Source organism: Microcebus murinus, chromosome 13 (genome assembly GCF_040939455.1).
Source record: "Microcebus murinus isolate Inina chromosome 13, M.murinus_Inina_mat1.0, whole genome shotgun sequence".
Lineage (NCBI taxonomy): Eukaryota > Metazoa > Chordata > Mammalia > Primates > Cheirogaleidae > Microcebus > Microcebus murinus.
In genome coordinates this window covers 37,378,505-37,400,315 of record NC_134116.1, presented here as the reverse complement: position 1 = coordinate 37,400,315, position 21,811 = coordinate 37,378,505, and positions in this window count along the sequence as shown.

Genomic DNA, 21,811 nt, shown 5'->3' with positions numbered 1-21,811 from the left:
AGCAATCAGGTAAGAGAAAGAAAGAAAGGGTATTCAAATCAGGAAAGAAGAGGTCAAATTATTGCTTTTTTTTTTTTTTTTGATGTTATGATCTTATATCTGGATACCCCAAAAGATTCCACCAAGAGACTGCTGGAATTGATAAATAAATTCAGCAAAGTCTCAGGTTACAAATCAATGTACACAAATCAGTAACATTTCTATACACCAATAACAGTCAAGCTGAGAGCCAAATCAAAGACTCAATACCATTCACAATAGTAACCTTGAAGATGATCTAGCTCAACCCACATTATACAGATGTGGACATTGAGGACCTATGTTATTAATTAGTAAATGGAAGGACTTGCACTCACACTTGTATTTCAGACTCAGAGGCCCATGCTATTTCTACTATACCAAATTTACTTTGTTTATGCCCTTTCTTATTCCTTTAATGATTTCCTCAACCCTCCCTAATCCACCTCTCAAAATCCTCCCCTTCCTAAAGGGATTGAGTGTTGCTTATCCATCAGAGATTACCCTAATCCTCTCAAAGTGAACTCTTCATTCTCTAATTTTGCAAGAGACTCTGCACCTCTCTTCATGAACTTGTATTTAGCCTTGCACTGTGGCATTTATATCATGCTATCTCTCTTTTCCTAAAATGTATGTGTTTTGCAAGGAGAAACTATGTCAGTCTTTTTGTTGCTTAGCACATTGAAAACACTTAAATGATATTTGAGTGAGGACATGGAAATGATTGAATAACAAATCATCAGGAGTGATTGGCAGCCTATCCTTCCATCGTATATGTGTGTTGGAGTGGAAAAGAGAGACCCTGGAAGAGTCTGTAATTTTAACACCTTGAAAGTTTGCAGTGACATTCTGTGATTTGACAACTAATCCTGCTTCACCATAAAATGATGGTGGTAAAGGCTCATGGTCATTTTATTCCTCAAATGTTAAACTAATCACATAGCTATCAAAGATATTATATAGCTATAAAAATACAGACGTCAGACAGAATCAAATGAGAATCAGAGAGCCCGAGTCATCTGATGTTTCTTCCTTTCTTTTTTCTTGTTTTTCCTGCCAAAACAATGTGTTTAGATGGGTTCTGCCAAGGTACATTGATGCAGGTGAATGGGAGCCCAGAAGGAAAAATGAACATGGAAATAATATGTAAATCATTAATTATTAATATAATTAATCAATAATAAATTAATTCATTAAAAAAGAGACTAAATGGTAGTGAATTTTAGAAGATTGTTGCTAATTAGAAAGCAAAGCACTATAGTGAAAAGACATTTTTTAAAGTTCTAAGCAAAAATGGAAGTGCAGAAGACAAAGAAGGGGTCTTTATGATGTGGTGGCTGGCAGCTCAGCAGAATTGCTAACACTAGTACTGAGGCAACAGCAGCTAGCACTTTTTTTTTTTTTTTTAAGGAAAAACTGAATTATTTTTTGCTGCACCAGGCCCCAGTCTTTCTGGGAGACAGGCACCAGATGGATTAGATGTTAAGGAGGGATACACTTAGTTTTTAAGAAGGTTATCTTGTTAGGATTTAAAGAATTTGTAAAATGTGAATCACTTACTCTCTGATTTGTAAGGAATTGTACACCATAAATCAAGACAGAAAACTCTATGGTGAGTTTAGTTTTTGTGTTTTTTTTTTTCTTATTGGTTGAAATACCATTGATTTAATAATGGATAATGAATTGGTATTGCTGCTGGCCACTTTGTTTTGATTTCTTTTGTTTGTTTTGAATACATCATATATCAGAAAGTTAATATAACCTCCAAGTTTGTCTTGACCAAAATTTAGTAGATTAAATAGCAATGCCAATGCAGCAGTTTTTCCTTATCTTAGATCTTCGAAAAAGGAAAATAATAGTAATGAATTTCTAGATGTTTTCTATTCAAAACTACATATTTAACCTTTACATTAACCTTTACATTAAAGGTTTAAGCTTTACATTAAAAAATATTTGAAGTTCATATTTTTAAAAGAATTTTAAATAATCACCAGATTACATTTGAAGACAGAAAAGTCCAATGGCTAAGAGTTTGCTTTATGAGTTTGGATAGATCTTGGATTGACTAGATTCATTATCTGTTCTGCCTGAACTCAGGAAGGCCTCTTAATCATTCCAAGACTCTGTTTATTCTTCTATACAATGGACATTGTGTGAAGTTCTTCTCTTGTAAGGGCTATATGCAATACATTATATAAAGCATTTAGTATGGTGTCTGAGGCAAAAGTTCTTAATAAATGGTATCTATTATTAGTAGTGGTATCATTATAATCATCATTGTCATCAACAACATTACAATCAAAGCTTAGGGCAGACAAAAATTAAGGTGATTCACACTCATGTCATGTTCAGACATACAACTAACTGGGTGCAGCAATCATTGGGATTATGCAAGTATGATCTATCATTTTAATATCCAACTCATACAAAGTTGTGCAAAATTAAATTGCTTAATAACTTCTAAAAAGATAATCAAATTATAGCTGTGAAGAACAAAATATCTAGCAGCTACTTTAAGATCCAAATCTAATCATGTTTACACTAATAGGTTTACAGCCCTCCCATGACTTCTCACTGCCCTTTGAATACAATCGGGGCTCTTTAAAATGCCCTTCAAGGCTCTACAAGATCTGGCTCTTGTCTCTCTTGGCTCATTTCCTTCCCTTTTCTTCTCTCCCTTCACTCATTGTATTTACCAGACACACTTCTCTTTTGTTTGGTTCTCTGTTACTGAACATGCCCGTGGTCGCCTCTATCATTCTATCATGTCACTGTTTCACTTCTTTCCTGGCACTTATGACTACCCAAATTTGTCTTAGAGTGAGTGAGTAAGTGAGTGTGAGAGTGTGTGTGTTTGTGTACTTGCTTGTTTACTGTTGGTTTTCTCCTGCCTTATAGAATGAGAGCTTAATAAAATCAAAGACCATTGATATAATATGTAAATTTTTGCATCTTCAGTGCTGACAACATTGACTGGCACATGGTAGAGCTCAAATAATTTATGGATTAATAAATAAATATATAAATAAATGAAATATGCTGAGATCTGGTCAATTCATTTGTACCCTAATTTTGACCCTAACCTTAAAAGATGCTCTCTCTTCTCTTTTTAAATTAAAAAAATAAAACTGAAATCATTATTTATATGAAGTATTTTTCTTTTCTGTAATATTTTCTACTTATAAATTTATTTTAACATGCAGATGAATTGTGCCAGTACTGTAGGATAAGACCTATTTTATATACATTTCTTCATGCTTTTAAACTCAAATACCATATATCTAAAATATTAATCATGATGCCTTTTGTGAGGTCAAAACTTTTATGCATGGAGGCCTGGGGACACATTCTAAAATAATTTTTCATAAAACTAATCTCACAATAGTTCGATAATTCAAAGCTCAGAGCCTATTATATTTTTTTCTCTTTAAAATGCTTGCAATTTTATACTGGACATAGTTTAGAGCATAGCAGCAGAATACACATTTACATAGATTAGTTCACTTGAGGGGGTTTCAGAGTTTGCTTTTCTACCTTTTCTAGACTGCTGGTTTCAGAGGTCAAAAGATTCAGGGTTCAAAATAGTGATCTCCTGAGACTAAGGATTTGTTACCATGGCCATAAGCAAAATAAATCAGTAAGCAAGGACAAGAGAAAAGATTGTCTCTTATTATTCCACAGAAAGAAAGGTCAATAAAATTTACCTCTTTTGGGAAGATATATTACATAGTCCTATTGTAGAGGTGACTAATATTAGTTATGAATCTCCTAATTTCTGGCATTTTATGCCCCTATCTAAAAATAAAAATGTTTAAGTGATAGAATATTAGTTTTGAGAAATATCATTCTTTATCTGCTCTAAATTACAATGCCACCTATTAATATCAGTTTCTGACATTAATATAAATTATTTAGGGTCAGAGTAAATATAATTGAAGGTTAATTACTATTCATCTATGTGGGTTGAAGTATAAGAAATGGAAGAGACACTTAAATTAGCAAACAACAAATATCAGAAGTCAGAACAGCATCTTATAAAACCACTTGCATTTGCAGAATCAGTGAAGAAGTCTCAGAAATCTGGTTACCTGGATGGAGAACCTTTGCTTACTTGAATCTATGAATAGAGAAGCAAAGCGGCTAGACTCTGAGCTGGGAATTCTGCCTTATCTCTTCATCAGGAAGCCACCTGCTGGTAGATGTCAGGTCTGGGCTGCCTCACAAAACACGTAGGGGAGCTTTACTGTCTATGCAGGGTTGATGGTTGTGACATGAATGAGAATTAAATAACTCCTGGCAACAGAACTATGAGGAGAGCACCTGTCACATAGTACTGTAATGATTGTTTACATTTTGTCACCCCAGTCTAGATTGTAAGGCCCAGTTGGGAGCAGATTAGGTATTGTCACCTTTTTAATATTAAATGCCTATCTACCATGCCTGGTATTTAGAAGTTGTTAAATAAATACATATTGTGGAATGAATGAATACGATGACTGAATAAAAACGTTCTATCTTGGATTCAACATTCTAACCATTTCTACCTAGTCTTCTGTTTTAATAATGACATCCAGGGACAAGTCATTGAAGGATAAGAATTGGTCTTTAATAAGCCTAAGTAGTTCAGAATGGATTATTAATAGCCCTGTTTTCCTTAACTCCCATTCTGATCTAATATCCATAAATTAATTCAATAATTCTTTGAGGTGACAGTTGTTGAAGACAAATTACACCAGATGGAGTTAAACAGGCAAGGAAGGCCATTCAAGACTGACTGTAATATAATAAGGAGAGAGACTGAATTCAACTTCATCTAAACAAAACATGAAAAGTTTTTAAGAGCTGGGTGAGCAAGTGGGCAAGAGCTGGAGGATGTTAGGGGGCCAGTTGGTCCATGTGATTGGGCCATCTGCATCTGCTAATGGGCACTCACTAAGGTTCAGCTCCTACCCTTCCACAGAGACTGGGAGAGAGGGGCACCTTCTTTCTCAATGATGACAGTTGGAAGGGATGGCTCCCAGGTCCTTGCGAAAGGCATTTCTGGAATGTAAAACTGACAAGAGGGTTAGAGAAGAATTATATCTTACAGAGGCAGAGAAAGAATTTACAACTGCCTGTTTTCTAAAGTGTATGTGCTAAGAAAAGGGAGGTCAAGGGCCTATAGTCAGGGAGAAACCTGTCTAATATTTAGTGCATCTAAGTGGAACATTCAGGGCATCTTGGTCACAGTGTAGATTATAACTCAACAAATGAGTTTTCTAAAGAAAACACATGCATTTTATGATTAGAAGGAGACTTTATAGACAATAGCTTCAGGTAGGAATGAGGCAAAAACCAATTTTCAGGGTTAGTGAGTGGTAGGATAGAACTGGAAGGAGGAGGAATAGACTCAGTGAAATTTCTTAGCAAAATAAAGAAGAAAGGCAAATGATAGCTCAAAGATTAAAGGAATTTGAGCACCCTGAGTCAACAATGGGTGGGGGGGGGGACAGAAGGGATCAAGCTGGGTTATTATCCTCCAGGAGGAGGGAAGGAACAATGCAAAGAGCATATGTGGAGGGATTAATCTTAAATGGAGTAAATGGAGAGGAGACAATGCTATTGAGTCAAAAGAAAAGAAAAATGAGGTAAATATGTAAGTCAAGATTATGTTCTTCTGTGTTGCTCCTGACGTTATTACTAATATTGAATCCTTTTCATGGGAAATAATGACTTTCTCATTAAAGAAACACAAAATGTTTGTTTGCCAGAACGTGGCATTGTGACCCACAGATTTGCACAAATAAATAACAATAAGTAGAGGACTTAATTCTAAATATTTCTCTAGCATATAACTTTAGATTTTCCAAATCCTCTTACCTAACAAGAAAATTTAAGAGCACTGTGAAAGCTATAATTTGTCATTATTGGTAGTTATTGTTTTTTTTATGTATTGCCATATTTTGGTCATGTCCCTTTCAAATATTGTATGTCAGTCTATATTCAACAAAGTAGTCCTCATCTCAGTGAGATAATTAAGGAAAACATTTGTATAATTTAATAGTCTAAATACTTTAAAACTTACCATAGGTAGGTGCTGATTGTGGGTGCTGATTGCTGATTTGGTTTATACTTTCACCTATATCCATGAAAAACTCTCTATGTGTCATCCCCGCATCTCTGTCTCTGCCATCTCTATCATCTCTGTTTCTATCTCCATCTCTATCTCTTTTTAGGTTTGGAGCTGGTTTAGTTTCCAATTTGCACTTAGGCTCTATTTAAAACTCCTTTTATTCAAAAAGTATTTGGATTCATTAACATTACAGATATGACACTATTTGACTCCTGTGAAAGCCCCTTATTTGGGTGTCATTGGAAAATTCTATCAAAAATGTCTTGAAAAAACTTTATAGGAGAACACCAATCCCTATAACTCTCCCCATGTTGCCATATGTATATATGGCTATTGTAACACTGTCAATAGCAGGAAAATGGAGACTTTCAGAAAAATAATTTCATTGATTTTTTTATTCTTTTAATCAACTCACTGAAATAAAATTTTAGCGATCTGAACACACCACTGAATTTCTCTATTAGATAAGTAAACCAAAAAAGATGGTTACAGTAGAAGTTATATAGGATTTTTTTCCTATCCTTTCAAGATATCTATAAATGGAAGCTATTTACATAGCATATTGATAAAAAGCTTATGATGACAAAAATCAGAAATAAACAATTACAGGAGGCTAGAGGTTTAGAGTTCACGTACTACCTGCAGTTATTACCTTTGTGGTAATTGTGTACATAAAGATACAGATTGGGTTCCAAAAGTTCATAGGAAGTATTTATAAATCCAAGAATAATTCTTGTTACAATTTCTGATTTACACAAGTGCACTTCAAAGCAGCAGACAAGAGCACTTGTATTTTCCAATCATTTAAAGACCACTTTGAGAGCCCAAATCCACATGGTTCAGTGCTCCTGGTTATTAACATCCTGTACTGTCACTTATCCATATTTGTTAAACAGTTTTTAATTGCTATTTTCCTTTCTTAAACAGTGGTCTTCATTAATGAAAAGAAAATCTAGCATTTTCCCCTTTTGCATTATAAATTTAAAATGAAAATAGTGACCGAGTTCTGAACAACCATTTGAGTTACTTTTCCTTCATCATGTGATTTCCTTTGCTGTCTTTTGAAAGTGTCAGCTACTATTTGACTGTTCATCAAATCATCGTCATTGTACCTGTTGCCTTGAGTAGGAGGCTAAATATAAGATTTTATTTATTTCCTCCACAAATATTTTTAAAAGATGGAGAGCTTGATTTTAGCAGTGTTTAAAATTGAATTTAATATAATACTTATACAGATTTTAAAAACTCAAATTTAAAAAATTGAGAAACAAAAGACAACAGTATTGATGAGGATGTGGAGAAACAGGAACACTTGCATACTATTGTAGAAAATGTAAAATGGCACAGCTATTATGGGAAAGTAGTATAGAGTTTCCTCAAAAAACTAAAAATAGAACTATGCAAAGTGAAATAAGCTAGTCACTGAAAGACAAATACTGCATGCTCCTGCTTATGTGAGATATCTACAACAGCCAAATTTGTAGAATGAAAGAGTGGAATGGTGGTTGCCAGGGGCTTGATAGAGATATTAATAGAAAGGGGAAGTCATTAATCAATGGGCATAAAGTTTCAATTAAGTAAGACAAAGAAGCTCTCAAGTTCTGCTGTACAACATCGTACCTGTAGTAAAAAATAGGCCGGGCGCGATGGCTCATGCCTGTAATCCTAGCGCTCTGGGAGGTCAAGGTGGCGGATTGCTTGAGCTCAGGAGTTCAAGACCAGCCTGAGCAAGAGTAAGACCCTGTCTCTACTATAAATAGAAAGAAATTAGCCAAAACAACTAAAGATAGGAAAAAATTAGCCCAGCACAGTGGTACGTGCCTGTAGTTCCAGCTACCCAGGAGGCTGAGGCAAAAGTATCCCTTGAGCCCAGGAGTTTGAGGTTGCTATGAGCTAGGCTGACGCCATGGCACTCAAGCGCAGGAAAGAGAGAGAGACTCTGTGTCAAAAAAATAAATAAATAAAATAAGGCATTGTACACTTAAAATTTGGTGAGCATTGTAGGGGGGAAAGGGCACGCCTCAAATCATGGTTTGAGTGTGGCAAAGTTATAACGTGTAACCAAAATGTTTGTACCCCATAATATCCTGAAATAATAATAAAAATATATTTGTTGTGACGGTAGGTATCATGTCATGTGTTCTTACCACAATAAAATAAAATTTAAAGTGAATAAAATATTTCATTCTCACCCTGGTTTTAAGGGTTCATGTATAGAAACAGATGCAGATTCCTTTACATTATTCCAATTCCAATGCATGTGTTTGTTGGTTCTCTGTATTAACCTTTGCTTTTTTTTTTATTTAGGGGCAATTAGATAGAACTGTATTTTTCTTTGAAAAGTGAATTGTCATTTCACTTATAAAGACTAAGATTTGCCTAGTTTATTTAAGTATAATTCTGATACTTTTGACCATATTTGAAAAATCTCAGAAATATCGAGCACCTACTGCAAGGCAGTGCCTTCTGTTAGGCACTGGGTGTAACGTGGTGAACCCAACAGGTGCATTTCTCACCTTCGTGGAGTTCCCGCTATGAAGGACACTGACAACGGCCAAATAAACACATAATTATATAATTACCATTTATGATAAATACTGTAAAGGGAAATAGCAGTGAACAATAATAGAAAATAACACCAGTAGCACACTTACTTATCCACAGGATAATGGGATAAAGTCTTCATAGAATTAGCTGAAACCTAAATGAGAAGGAGTGAAACAGGTGAGGACAGAGGAATATGCTATTTAGGCAGAGTGAGCTGTGGCCTTAATGTACTTGAGGTGGGAAGCAGAGTTTGCTGTAGTCCTGGAACTAAGAGAACAATGGGACAGGGAAAGGGGAAGGTGAGTTGGGGGGCAGGTAGGCAGAGGCCAAGTGATGCAGGGAGTAATAAACCCTGATACATAGAGTATGTCTGTTTGTTTGGTTTTGCAGTATAGAGGAATATTGTTGGAAAAATGTAAATAGGAAAGTAGCATGTTCTAATTTATTTATTTCTTTAAAACATTACTCTAGCTTATGGCAGGTAAGTGCTTTGAAGAAAGAGGTAGGGTGTTCAGGAAAGCCTGCCTAGAAAGGAGGAGATATAGTATGAGAAAGTATGTTTTTGTTTTAATAAATACAGTTTGATTTGAGGAGTGGTGAATATTATAACTATCAGCAATTCTGTTTTCTGTGTATCTCATTTAAATTATTATTTTGTTTGTTTTATCATTTTGCTTATGTTTAGTATCCCCATGGAGTCTTATTTTCTACTTTCAATTTCTCTGAAACATCTGTAATCATAATATCATAGGTATGCCTTCATCTATTCCTTCAATAAAAATGATGTGAGCATGTACTAAGAATGATGTGAGCATGTACTAAGAGCATGTACTAAGAGCATGTACTAAGCATCTCTGCTAAGAATTGTGCAGAGATGAAGACATACATAACTGTCATCCTCTCTTACTTTGTTTCTACTCTCATGCCTGTTGTGTTTTTTTACTTTTATGGGTCACCAAGCCATAAAATTACTACTCATTCACTATAAATACATCACTGTCTTCTTCTTGTATGTAAAAAAATATTATATATATATATATATATGCTTCTTTATATCTCCTTTTGAATAACATCTACTAAAGTAGGATATTTCTTTAAGCTGCTGGGCTTAATATCATAGAAGAAAGTAAATTTTATTTCATATTAATACCTTAATTATTACACTCTAGAGTATATTGAAGCTTGGTGCTGCTTCTTCCAAATTATAAGCAATTTTGATCAGAAAATTGGAAAATAATTTTAAGAGTAAAAAAGTAGCATCTATATTTGCTATCCAATTTCTAATATAGCTATATAATTATAGCTATAAATATAGCTATATATTACATACATGTCTCTATAGCATATACAGTGTGTGTATAAATATACACATATACAGTGAGAAGAACATAATATATACATCAAAAGAGGCTGTAAGTCCAATGTAATTCTTAAAATGGACAAATGAAGTCCCTAAAATTAGAGTACAGTTTTGCATATTTCATGTTTTGATAGGTATTTATGCAAATTACCATTTCTTTTCCCATTTTGGAGATGAATGCACAAGTGTCTAGCTTACCATATTTTATTTTGTTATTGTCACAAATTGTACAAGATCTCATTAAAGTTGCATCCCCTATTCAAAGTGCACATTTCAGTTACTGTTAAAAAATGCATTTCTGAGGTTATTGCTCACAGTCTTGTTAAATGATGAATTCCGCACTGCTTCTGGAAAGAAACACACAGGACTTAGCAAGCACTCTGCTAAGCAAATTCCTGAGTTTCTGAGATGATCTTTCTTCACTCTTCTCTCAATATTTCTATATTCTCTCTGTTGCAAATATTGAAATAAAATCCTATTTAGTAAACACACAATTGCTTGCAAAAATTATTTTTTCTTATAAAAGTGTGTTGTAGTCAGGAAAATTAGCTCAGATTAAAACAATAAACATTGAGGAACTTGTGATTAAAAATCTAGTAACATACATTTGAATATTTGTCATAGCAGTTATGAAAATGCCTATTTTCCATTATAGATATAAATTAATACATTTCCTTAATCTAGATGCAAATATGATAAATTATCTTAATAAATATATTAATATTGTTATAATAATGATAGTTTAATATGTTAGGTGAATTGATCATTGATAATATATACCGCCCTTTCATCATTAAGACAATCTATCTTCATTGTTGCAAACACAGATAACATAGTATTATCAGTTTTATCAAATCTATCAGTTTGTTTCTGAATACGGTCCTGAGATAAAATAATACACTAAAAGATGTGTTCTTAGTATGCTAGCCTATTGATGTGAGAAGTGGTTATCTTACAACATATAAATAAGGAAAGAAACTTATACTCAAATGGGTGATATAGAATTGTCATTTCCCAACTTTTTCCATATGTAGCAATTCTGTCATTTGTTAATAAAAAATATTAAGTGTTAGAAAGTAAAGAATGTATGTAGAATTGACAATCCCTTTGATTTCAACAAAGCAAAATATATTTATTTGACAGGAGGGCTTACATTTGTTTACAAATGTAAACATTTGTTACATTTGTAAACATTTGTTTACATTTGTTACATTTGTTTCAATCAGTCAACTTGTCTAAAATGACCTGACTTTGTTATATTACTCAGTAATATTTGAGCACCTACTATGTAGTGTCTTTTACAACAGATGGCTACAATTCCATCCTCTATCCCACCTTCTGATTTCTTCAAAGGGATTTTCCAGGGCAATACATATATTACTATCATCTCTGAAAAATGTTGACAAAACCTAGTGTTCATGTGTATGAGCACTCTGGTCCATCTTTATCTGCAGAAGGTTGTTTATACCTGATTATGCTGTAAATGTTTAAGAGAAGTTTATTGTTAATAATGATGAGGATAGTAAAAATATTTAGTATTTGACCTAACTCAACTAAAAATCTTTTGTCAACTCAAAATCATGCTTTCTAGATGATGGTAGCTGTGATCTAGTTTTTTAGTTCTCACGACAAACCAAGGAACCCTTTTAGCTTAGCCTCTCACTAGTGCATGCCACTGAATTAGCTCAAGGTTTCAGGGCAAGTTGTCAGCTAATGATGCCTACGGGATCAGGTAGAAGAGCTAAACTCTCGGGACCTGTCAATATAAAGGTCAGTGATTCTCAGTGTTGGCTGCACATTAGAACCACGTGGGAACTTTTAGCTCATATTAGCATTCTGGGTGGAAGCTCAGATTAATTCAAACAATCTGGGGCAGGGAGAGCTTGGGCGTGGGTGTTTTTAGAACTTCCCAGAAGGGTTCCTAATGTGTAGATGGGGTTGAGAAACAAGGAGTCCTCCTTAGGCAGAAGGAGGAGAACTGTGCTACTGATTTCAATCTGCTCTGTGGGCAGGCCTTAGTTACAGGGGCTTTAACTTGTTCTCAAAGTGATCAAGGGACCAGCAGCATCAAAGTGTGGGAACTAGACCGAAATGCAAATTTTCAAGCCTCATACTGGACCTACTGAAACAGAAACTCTGCGGTTGGAGCTTAGAATTCTGTGTTTTAAAAAGCCTTCCAGGTGATTCTACTGTACATTAAAGTTTAAGTGTCATCACTTTTGGTTAAGTCTAGGCTAGTATAGATATATGGAATCTAACAGTTACAGCTGTCCTCATTCATCACCCAGTTAGAGTGCACTTAAATGGAAGGCACCTGATCAAGCAATCAGATGTACCTGTTCTCTGAACATCTGTTCCTTCCTTGCCAGAATGAAGTAGTTTACTTAGATAACATTTTATTATTCCAAGAACCTTCCAAGAGTAATGAGTGACCTGTCACATAGATCCAGATTCAAAAGTAAATGCTCTTCCAAAGAATGTTTTCTAAATACGTGTATCTATTTTTTGGTTGTTATAATCCCCGAAGCAAAATGACTTCTCCCAAAGTCTTGAACAGTTTTACAGAACAAACTTCTTCTCTGTTAGTCAAAATTAGGCGCAAAGTAATACATCCCAGGTGTTTTCTTTTCCTGTCTGAGGAACAAAATTGAAAATATATATTTTATACTCAGCTACTGAATCAAATAAGACTTCCCTATCACTACTACATCTTTCCTCTCTCCCTCCAGTATTTTATCTGTTCAAGGAAATCATCATCTATATGTTTTCTTTGATCTGGAAATTTGTAATATTCTTCCAATATCAGGTTTTCTTTTTGACATGCAATTTTTTTTCTACTCTTGACTCTGAATTTCTATACAGTGTAGAATTCTTTCCTTTTTCTATTAAATATGATTTTTGTTGTTGTTGCAGATCAAGCATCCCATCAAGTTTCAATATCTCTGTATGTGGTTCCTTCAATTAAAGAAATGAATAGACATTTCTCAAAGAAAGACATACAAATGGCCAACAAGTGTATGAAAAAAATGCACACTATCATTAATTGTCAGGGAAATGCAAATCAAAACCGCAATGAGATACTATCTCAGTTAAAATGGCTATTATCAAAAAGACAGAAAATAGCATGCTGACGAAAATGTGGAGAAAGGGAATGATTGTACACTATTAGTGGGAATGTAAATTAGTATAACTACTATAGAAAATAACATGGTGGTTCATCAAAAATTTGAAAATAGAGCTACAACATGAAGTCCCAGTGCTGGGTATGCATACAAAAGAAAGGAAATTAGTATATCAAAGATATCTGCACTCCCGTGTTTATTGCAGCACTATTCACAATAGCCAAGATATGGAAGCAACCTAAGTATCTATCCATCAACAGATGAATGGGTAAAGAAAATGTGGTACACATACTCAATGGGATATTATTCAGCCATAAAAATGAATTCTGTCATTTGTAACAACATGGATGGAATTGAAGGAGATTATGTTAGGCGAAATAGTGAGGTACAGAGAGACAAACGTTGCCTATTTTCAATTGTATGTAGGAGCTAATAAAATTGATGTTCTCAAGGTAGAGAGTTGAATAGTTACCAGAGGCTGGGAAAGATGGTGTAGGGGGATGAAGGGAGAGAGGCTGGTTATACACAAAATACAGTTAGATAGAGGAATAAACTCAAGTGTTCAATAACACAGTAAGATGACTACATTAAGAATGTACATTATATTTCAAAATGCTAGAAAAGATTTGGAATGTTTCCAACACATAGAAACGACAAATGTTTAGGGTGATGGATATCCTAATTACTATGATTTTGTTATTACACATTATATGTAGGTATCAAAAAGTCCTCCACAAATATTTACTATTATATATCAATAAAAAATCTATTTACATTAAAAATCCAAAGATAAAACAGAATAAAATTGAGATCAAAATTTTATCCTAGGATTTTGAATATTTTGATATAGTCATCTGAATTTACATACTGAAGAGTTAAATACCAAAGAGTTAAAATTCTCTTTCTGCCTGTAAAATCACAGAAATACAAGACTGGAAAGGACTTTGATTTTAGGTTGTACTGAAAATTATCTGTTTTGTGGCTTTTCTTTTCATATAACAATCACTAGTTTTACCTAATAATTACTGACAAATTTTAAACTAGCTATTTTTGTCTTTGCCCTTCAAACTACAGTTTAAGTACCTTTCTCTTAAGCAGCTAATTATTGTGCCAGGAGTACCTTGTTGGTAATGTTGTCCAGAATCTGAAAAATCTGTATTATGTTTATTAATACAAACAATCTAGGCTTCTGTTCTCTTTCTACATCTATTATTATTTTCCAGAATCTTAACCTCCGAGTGGAGTGATGCTTATAGCCATGTTTCCATCCTTTCTAAGGCTTACATTTGGAAGCAATTTTGTTGCCTTAAAGATGCCTTAGCCATACATCAGTCACCTGGAGGGCTTGCTAAAACTCACATTTTGGCTGGGCACCATGGCTCATGCCTGTAATCCCAGCACTTTGGAAGGTTGAGGTGGGAGGTTCACTTGAGGCCAGTTTGAGATCAGCCTGAGCAAATAGTGAGCCCCCTGCCTCCAGCATCTCTATTGAAAAAAAATTAGTTGGGTGTGGTGGTGAGCACCTGTAGTCCTACCTACTTGGGAGGCTGAGCCATGAGGATCATTTAAGCCTAAGAGCTGGAGGTTACAGGGGATGTGATCCTGCCACTGTACTCTAACCTGAGTGACAGAGAGACCTTATCTCAAAAAACAGAATAAAACAAAACAGAAACCCAAAACCCACATACACACAAATTTCTAGGCCTACTCCTAGAGTTTCTGCTGTGGTAGGTCTGTGCAGTGGCTCAAGAAACTAATTCTAGCAAATTCTCAGCTGATGCTGTGATCACAACTCAAGTACCATTGTTGAGATGTTCTTCCTTAATGAGATGAAAAATAAATGGTCTTGGAATGTCAAAATTGCTCCCAAAGCCACCCACTAGTCACAATATTTTCCATTTTCCACTTTCTATCATTTCTCTCATACTATCCAGACTGATCATCTTAAAATAAGAAGCATATAGGATTTTTGAGCTTGGTTGCCCCTCTGCCCAATACGTGTCAGAATCTTTCCTTTGCTGTTGAGGTTAAACTCTACTTCTTTCTCTCTCCCCTCCAACATGTGTGACAAGTGTCAGCATAACCCACCTGCCCCACCAGCCTCACTTCATCTCTGGTCCTTTTTCACTGAACCCTATGCCATCTTAGGCCTTCCCAGATGCTTATTTTCCAGGAATCCTCTTCTATTAATTGTGAGGATTCCCAGCTCCTACTTTTCAGGCTGCAGTGCAGAGGGTCTCTCTGACCCTCACCTCCACCAACACTTTCAGCTATACTTTTAGGGTGACTCTCCTGGTTTGCCCAGTACCGAGGGCGTTTCTCGCAAAGTGAGACTTTCAGTTGCCAAAGCCAAGACAGCCCCAGGAAAACTGATCACACTGTCTACTCCCCAGCTGCAAATTTTATGTTTTCTTTACAGTACTTACATAATTTATGATTATATATTTACTTATTTGATTTTTTAAAGTGCTTGCCATTCTTATTAGACTATAACTCCATAAGCGAAGAGGTGGCATTTTTTTTCAATCTATTTGTCTCCAGAGCCGAGCACTGCACTTTTCACAAAGTACCTGCTTAATTATTACTGTTTTAATTATTACTGTTGGCTACTATGCTACAAGGGAAGTAGAGAATGCTGACATGCCAGTTATGAAACAATTGTATTCTTTTCTCTCACCTTATAAAACACATGTCATCTCATCAGAACGTTTTGTTTTGGAAATAACATTTCCCTCTTCCTGTTAGTCCCTAGATATTGCTAATGTGTTTTAGTTGGCTAGCGCCCACCAATTCCATTTATGTATCTGGTCCCCAATATTTTATGTTCTCAGCTAAGAGAGGCTACAGCTAAAGAAATATCTATATCCCTGATCTAGTAAGTTGATATCCAAAGACTCTTTCTTAATAATAAAAATTAATAACAACTAGTATTGAGTGCTTAGTATATATGCCAAGCTCTTGGCTAAGCACTGTACATATATATTATCTGTTTTAAAGAGGTACAAATGGATTTATTATCTTCACCAATGAGGAACACAGAGAAAATATGCATTACAACCAAAGTTACACATATATTAGGTGATTGAGTCACGATTCTAACTTGTATCTGTCTAACACAAATAAGTCCAGACTTATCTATTCCTTTGACAGAAAATGATAGGATTGACTTTTTTCCTTTTGGATTGACTCTTATCAATAGGGATTTACTTGCCTGGATTAAGGTAATTGATCATCTGGTCCAGATTAACTGTCTTTTGGAAATTAACTGAACTGTACGGCAGAGATGTTATCTCATTTAATCATCACAAGTTATTAGGTAGATGGTGATATGTTCCACTTTTTATCAGTGACAGATTTGATGCACAAGATGATTAAAAAAATTCCCAATTTGCTAAAGTCAAACAGTTTATAAGTGATGGATCCAGGATTGAAATCATGACCATTTAATTCCTGAAATACATTTGTAAGCTACATCTTCTTTCTCAAATCCCCTGACCACAAATTAAAAATTTTTAGCAATATTTTTCAGGTCTCTTTTGCTTTTTTTACTTAGCATAGTTGGATATCAACATATATAAAATATTCTCTTATGAAGACTGGGATACCTGAAAATGTCCTTAGTCAGTAGAGGCCACCTCAAGGCACTCATTGTTCCACCCCACTCCCCCGGGAGGACATTGCAAAGCCCAATGCTTACTGCTGCAGAAATCAACCTTTCCTTATCTCAAATGTCTGATAGTCATAAGAGCTTGTCTAGAGTCTGGGAAAGAGGTCAGAGTTTCATATTCAAGTTGATACAACAGCCTTCAAGATAATAACCATATATTTTATATGTTTTATACCCCAAATGTGTATAGTATTAGACAATTAACTTTAATGGATAAGCTGAAATATACAATTGCCTCAATCCCATGTCGCTACCTGAGACCAGACTTTGGTTGTGTTCTCTTCTTATCACTTACTAATTTGCACAGTTTTTTTCTGGCTCTCTTATTTACTTTTGTTGTGGTTGTAAATTGTGGGTTAGAAAACTGCAGAAAACCTGGGAAAACAATTTTGTCTTGAAAAAGTAGAAAAGTGTGTGTGTGTCATGTTTCTTAAGTATTGTATCAAAAGGAGAAACTTAGGATTTTTTAAATTATAAAAATGTAGTCAATAATCTTGCAAATATTCATTTTGCTAAAATTAGATATGCTCTAACGACACTTATAATTTTAAGCTACTCTCCCCTTTTCAGTAATTTTTTCCATTCACTTTCCTTTTCTCTGGAGAACTCCCCTTTTCTTATAGTTAGCATGTCTAGAAAATGATGTGAAGCAAAAGAAATTTGCCAGTGTTTACAGATGCAATCAAAATCCCAGAAAGAAACAGGACTCTTTTTTAACACATGGAAAGAGTGATCAAATATGCATGACAGGGAGAGACAAAGAAAGAGACAACTGTACAAAAGGAAAAGAAAATATGGGCTCAGGTGCACTTTCTCTGAAGCCAGAATTTTTTGCAAAAAGAGTGCTCTGCCATCTCAAATTGGGGAAAAAACTCTCCCTGGCAATCAGTTACTCTTAGTGGTTGGCAGGAGATTGAATAAAGTTCTTCATAACAGTGTCAAATGCCTTCAGTTTCACTCCACTGTCCCACATCCAACCCACAAACACTAATTGACTTTGGTTGGCTCAACAAAGATGCTCTTGTGATTGAATTCAGATGAAAATCAATTCCTTCTTCCTCCTCTTTCAGGGAAGGGAAATAATAGTGAAACATATAGACAGTAAAAAATTAAAAACATACAGACAGTAAAAATTAAGCCTTGGCTTAATTATATGTTTCACTGAAAGAAGTGTTAATTTCCTCTTAAGATCTGAAATGTTAGGCCATATTTTTGCTTATTGCATATTTTTGGTAATATGCTTATTACCCTCAAGGAAAAAGTGGCTCAACTAGAAATGGAAATTGCTCAAATACAGAGTAGATGTTTAAGGAATGACAGCATTTCTTCCAGTAAGGATTCTGTTTGGCTATAAGTCAGTCAGCCAAGCTGCTTCCAGTTTTGACAGGAGAACAGCTAGTGACTTTCCATCTGAGTCTAGCTGGGAATAATGAATGTTGAAAAGGAGGAGTAAATTAGGCAAGATTTACTTCAGTTTAGGCCCCAAACCCTTCATCTCCACAGGAGATTCAGAAATAAGAGGATATCAAAGCCACTGCAGTTTGAGTTGGGTACTGATATCCTCGTTGCATTGGGATCTATTGCAAGAAGGATTACTCACTCATATCAGCTGGGATCCAAATTAAGGAGTTAATAGAAAATGATTGGCAGTTCAGATAGAAGTTGGAGACAGAAAATAGGAAGATTTTGGTGAGAAGTCTTACTATAACTATTACTTGTAGGAACAGAAACTTATTTGCTCATACATAAAGTGTTTGCCCAACCATAAAGGTATTTGTTCAAACATTTTTCTCTGACAAGCTAAAAGCAATCACTTGTTTGAAATAAAAACAATGATATTTGAAACATTTACTCCAAGTCTATTTCTTTTCTTTTATACTAGAAAATAATTTAAATTACATATTTATGTATTCATTGATTTCTTGGGGCTGTATAATAAAGTACCAAAAAATGGGTAGTGTAAAATAACGGAAATGTATTGCCTCACAGTTCTGGAGGCTAGAAGCCCAAAATTATGGTGTTAATAGGGTTGGTTCCTTCTGAGGGCTGTGAGAGAAAATCTGTTCCATGCCTCTTTCCTATCCTCTTGTGGGGTGCTGGCACTCCTTGGCTTATAGACGCATTACTCCAACTCATGCCTTCATTTTCACATAGCATTCTCCCTGTGTCTCTGTTTGCATCATCTCTCTGTGCAATGCATGTCCATCTCTGTATTCAGATTTATTCTCTTCACAAGGATATCAGTTATATTGGATTAAGACTCATCCTAATATCCTCATTTTGACTTATTTCTGCAATGACCCTCTTTCCAAACAAAGTCACATTCTGAGGTACTGAGGGTTGGAACTTAAACATTATCTTCACTTTTAAGGGAACACAATTCAAATCATAACAATATGTTACCAAAAAATGTCATATTTTAAGAAAATGTGATCTCAATATTTTACACAGCTGGAAAAATTAGCTTGCAAATCTTATGCGCATAAACGGTGCAAGTTCTCTAAACAGTGGAAGCTTTTTGCAACTAGAGGCCCATGACACCAAAACCTGCTGAAGTCACCATAGGTATTTGACACGCTGGTCACTTTGCAGACAGTGAAACAATAACATTTTTTCAAAGGTGGCTTTTCATACACAGAGAGCTGTAGAAACTCCATCCATCCAGAACAGAAAGCAGGTTGCTCCTCTCTTGTCTAAATTCAAAGGTGTCAGAAAAGGGACCCCTTGCTCTTTGGATAACATTATTTTAGCACCACTATCAACTACCTAACAGAAGACTTCAAGAAAGAAGTTCATACTTACACTCTCATTTCGATAATTTGGAAGCCTCCGTGGCCCATGCTCAGGTGCTGTAATAATGACTACCACTAGCTCATTGTGTTTCTTCCCATTCTTTTCCTGTTCTTCTTACTATAACAAGTTTTACTGGATCTATCTGACCTATGTACAATTCACAGTTCTATTAACTCTGCCCCACTCTCTCTTATACATGTGTGCACACACACATCAGGCCATATATAGCACACACATGAACACACATCCCCCCTATAGAGATGTAATTGTTCATTCATGTGTGTGAATGGTCAGTATTCAACAAGAATTAATTTCTTCTTTCAGATGATAGTTTAATTTGGAGATATCCTTGGGAAGTTCTTGTGCATTGAACTTGTGCTCTTTTTAAATTCAGTCTGTTCTGTGTAACCAAAAAAAAAAAAAAAAAAGGTTTCTATCAAGTTATTAATTGAAGTTGAATACAAATGTTAAACTAGAGGAAAAACATTGGAAGGATGGGAAGGAGATAAAAACTAAAGAAGCAGACAAATTAGGAAGCTATTGAGACATTGAAGTAAAGAGTGCTTGGAAGAATAATGTCAGGAAAAATGCAAGGATGAAAAGAATGGAGTACAACATCCTTCGAGGTAAAAAACAAAACAAAACAAAGCAAAACATAAGACCTGAATGTTGGATATGTGAAGCAAAAGGTAGGGAGGCGACAACATTGGCATCAAGCTGTATGCTAGGACAATAACATGTACACACACATCAAGAGAAGGGTCTTTCTTGTGGAGCAGAAGAAGAGACAGGAAGTTCTGCTTTGGACTTTTGAAGTTTTAGGGACTAACAGGTCAATGTTCACATTGTACATGTACATCGTATATTTGATCATCAATTATGCAGAGGCAAAGCCATGGAAATGAAATGGCACATATTATTAAAATACAGACAGATAAAGAATTAAGGGCAGAACCTGGAAGAATACATACATGTATAGGATCTGAAGGAAAAATCCTAAATAACTAAAGAGTTCACAAAAGGTTGTTAGTAAGGAGGATGAAGCCAAACATTAGAAAATTTAATGTGGAAAGTTTCATAGAAAGGTGGCCAAGCATTTATTTTTCCTTTAAAAAAATTATTTTTTAGCGTATTATGGGGGTACAGTGTTAAGGTTACTTATATTGCCCATGCCTCCCTTCCCCCTGGAGTAAGAGCTTCAAGCATGTCCATCCCCCAAATGTTGCACATCTTACTCGTTGTGGTTGTATATACCCCTCCCTTTCTCCCCCTCCCACCCTCCTGACACCTGATAAATGTTACTCCTATATGTCCACTTAGGTGTTGATCCGTTAATACCAATTTGCTGGTGAGTACATGTGGTGGCCAAGCATTTTTAAATGTTCCAGGGATGGAGACCAAGGACTGTTTCAGGTATTTACAGCAATCAGCAGAGCTTACACAAAATAAGTAATACATGCCTATTGAATTATATCCTAGAGGGAAGGAACTTAATGAAACCCTGAGAATCTAAACATTGCAAGTAGCACCAGTACTGTTCTGTCATCCAATATTAGATTAAAAAATAATATTACTGTCTTCTAGCTCTCCTTCAAATGCCACAATAATACCAAGACCATGGCACAGTTGGTAACCCCCAGTCCTTATGGCTATGGTGCCAAGAAGGGACTACACCGTCTATTTTACACCAGTGGAGCTGGAGCTCAGAAACAGTAGGTGGTGGGACAAGGATTCTGCTGGGTGCATCTGACATCAGCACCTGTCTTCTTTCCCTATGCCATGTGGGTCAGCTCTGGAGTTAAACAAAACCAACCTGCTTCTATAAAAGCTATCTTTGAATAATCAAAGACACCTTACTTCTTCTATTTTTCAAACCAAACTTTTCTGGTTATTTAAAATGTTCTCTGGAAATAATGGTGTAAAGAATTGTCATTGATATTGTCACTCTCCTCCATAAGTAACTTTTTGGAAAATTAGGTAAAGATTGTGAAAGTAACTTAATTGAATAATACAAGATAACACATATAGTTTACTATATTCTTAGAGCTATTCTAAATTCTTTAACATATTAATTATTTACATTTGGATGAAATTGGCATGGAGAAGTTAAGTAATTTTCTCAAAGTCACTCAGCTGGTGTAAAATAATCTTTTGTGATGCTAATACTTTGAAAGATATCAAATCTAACTTGT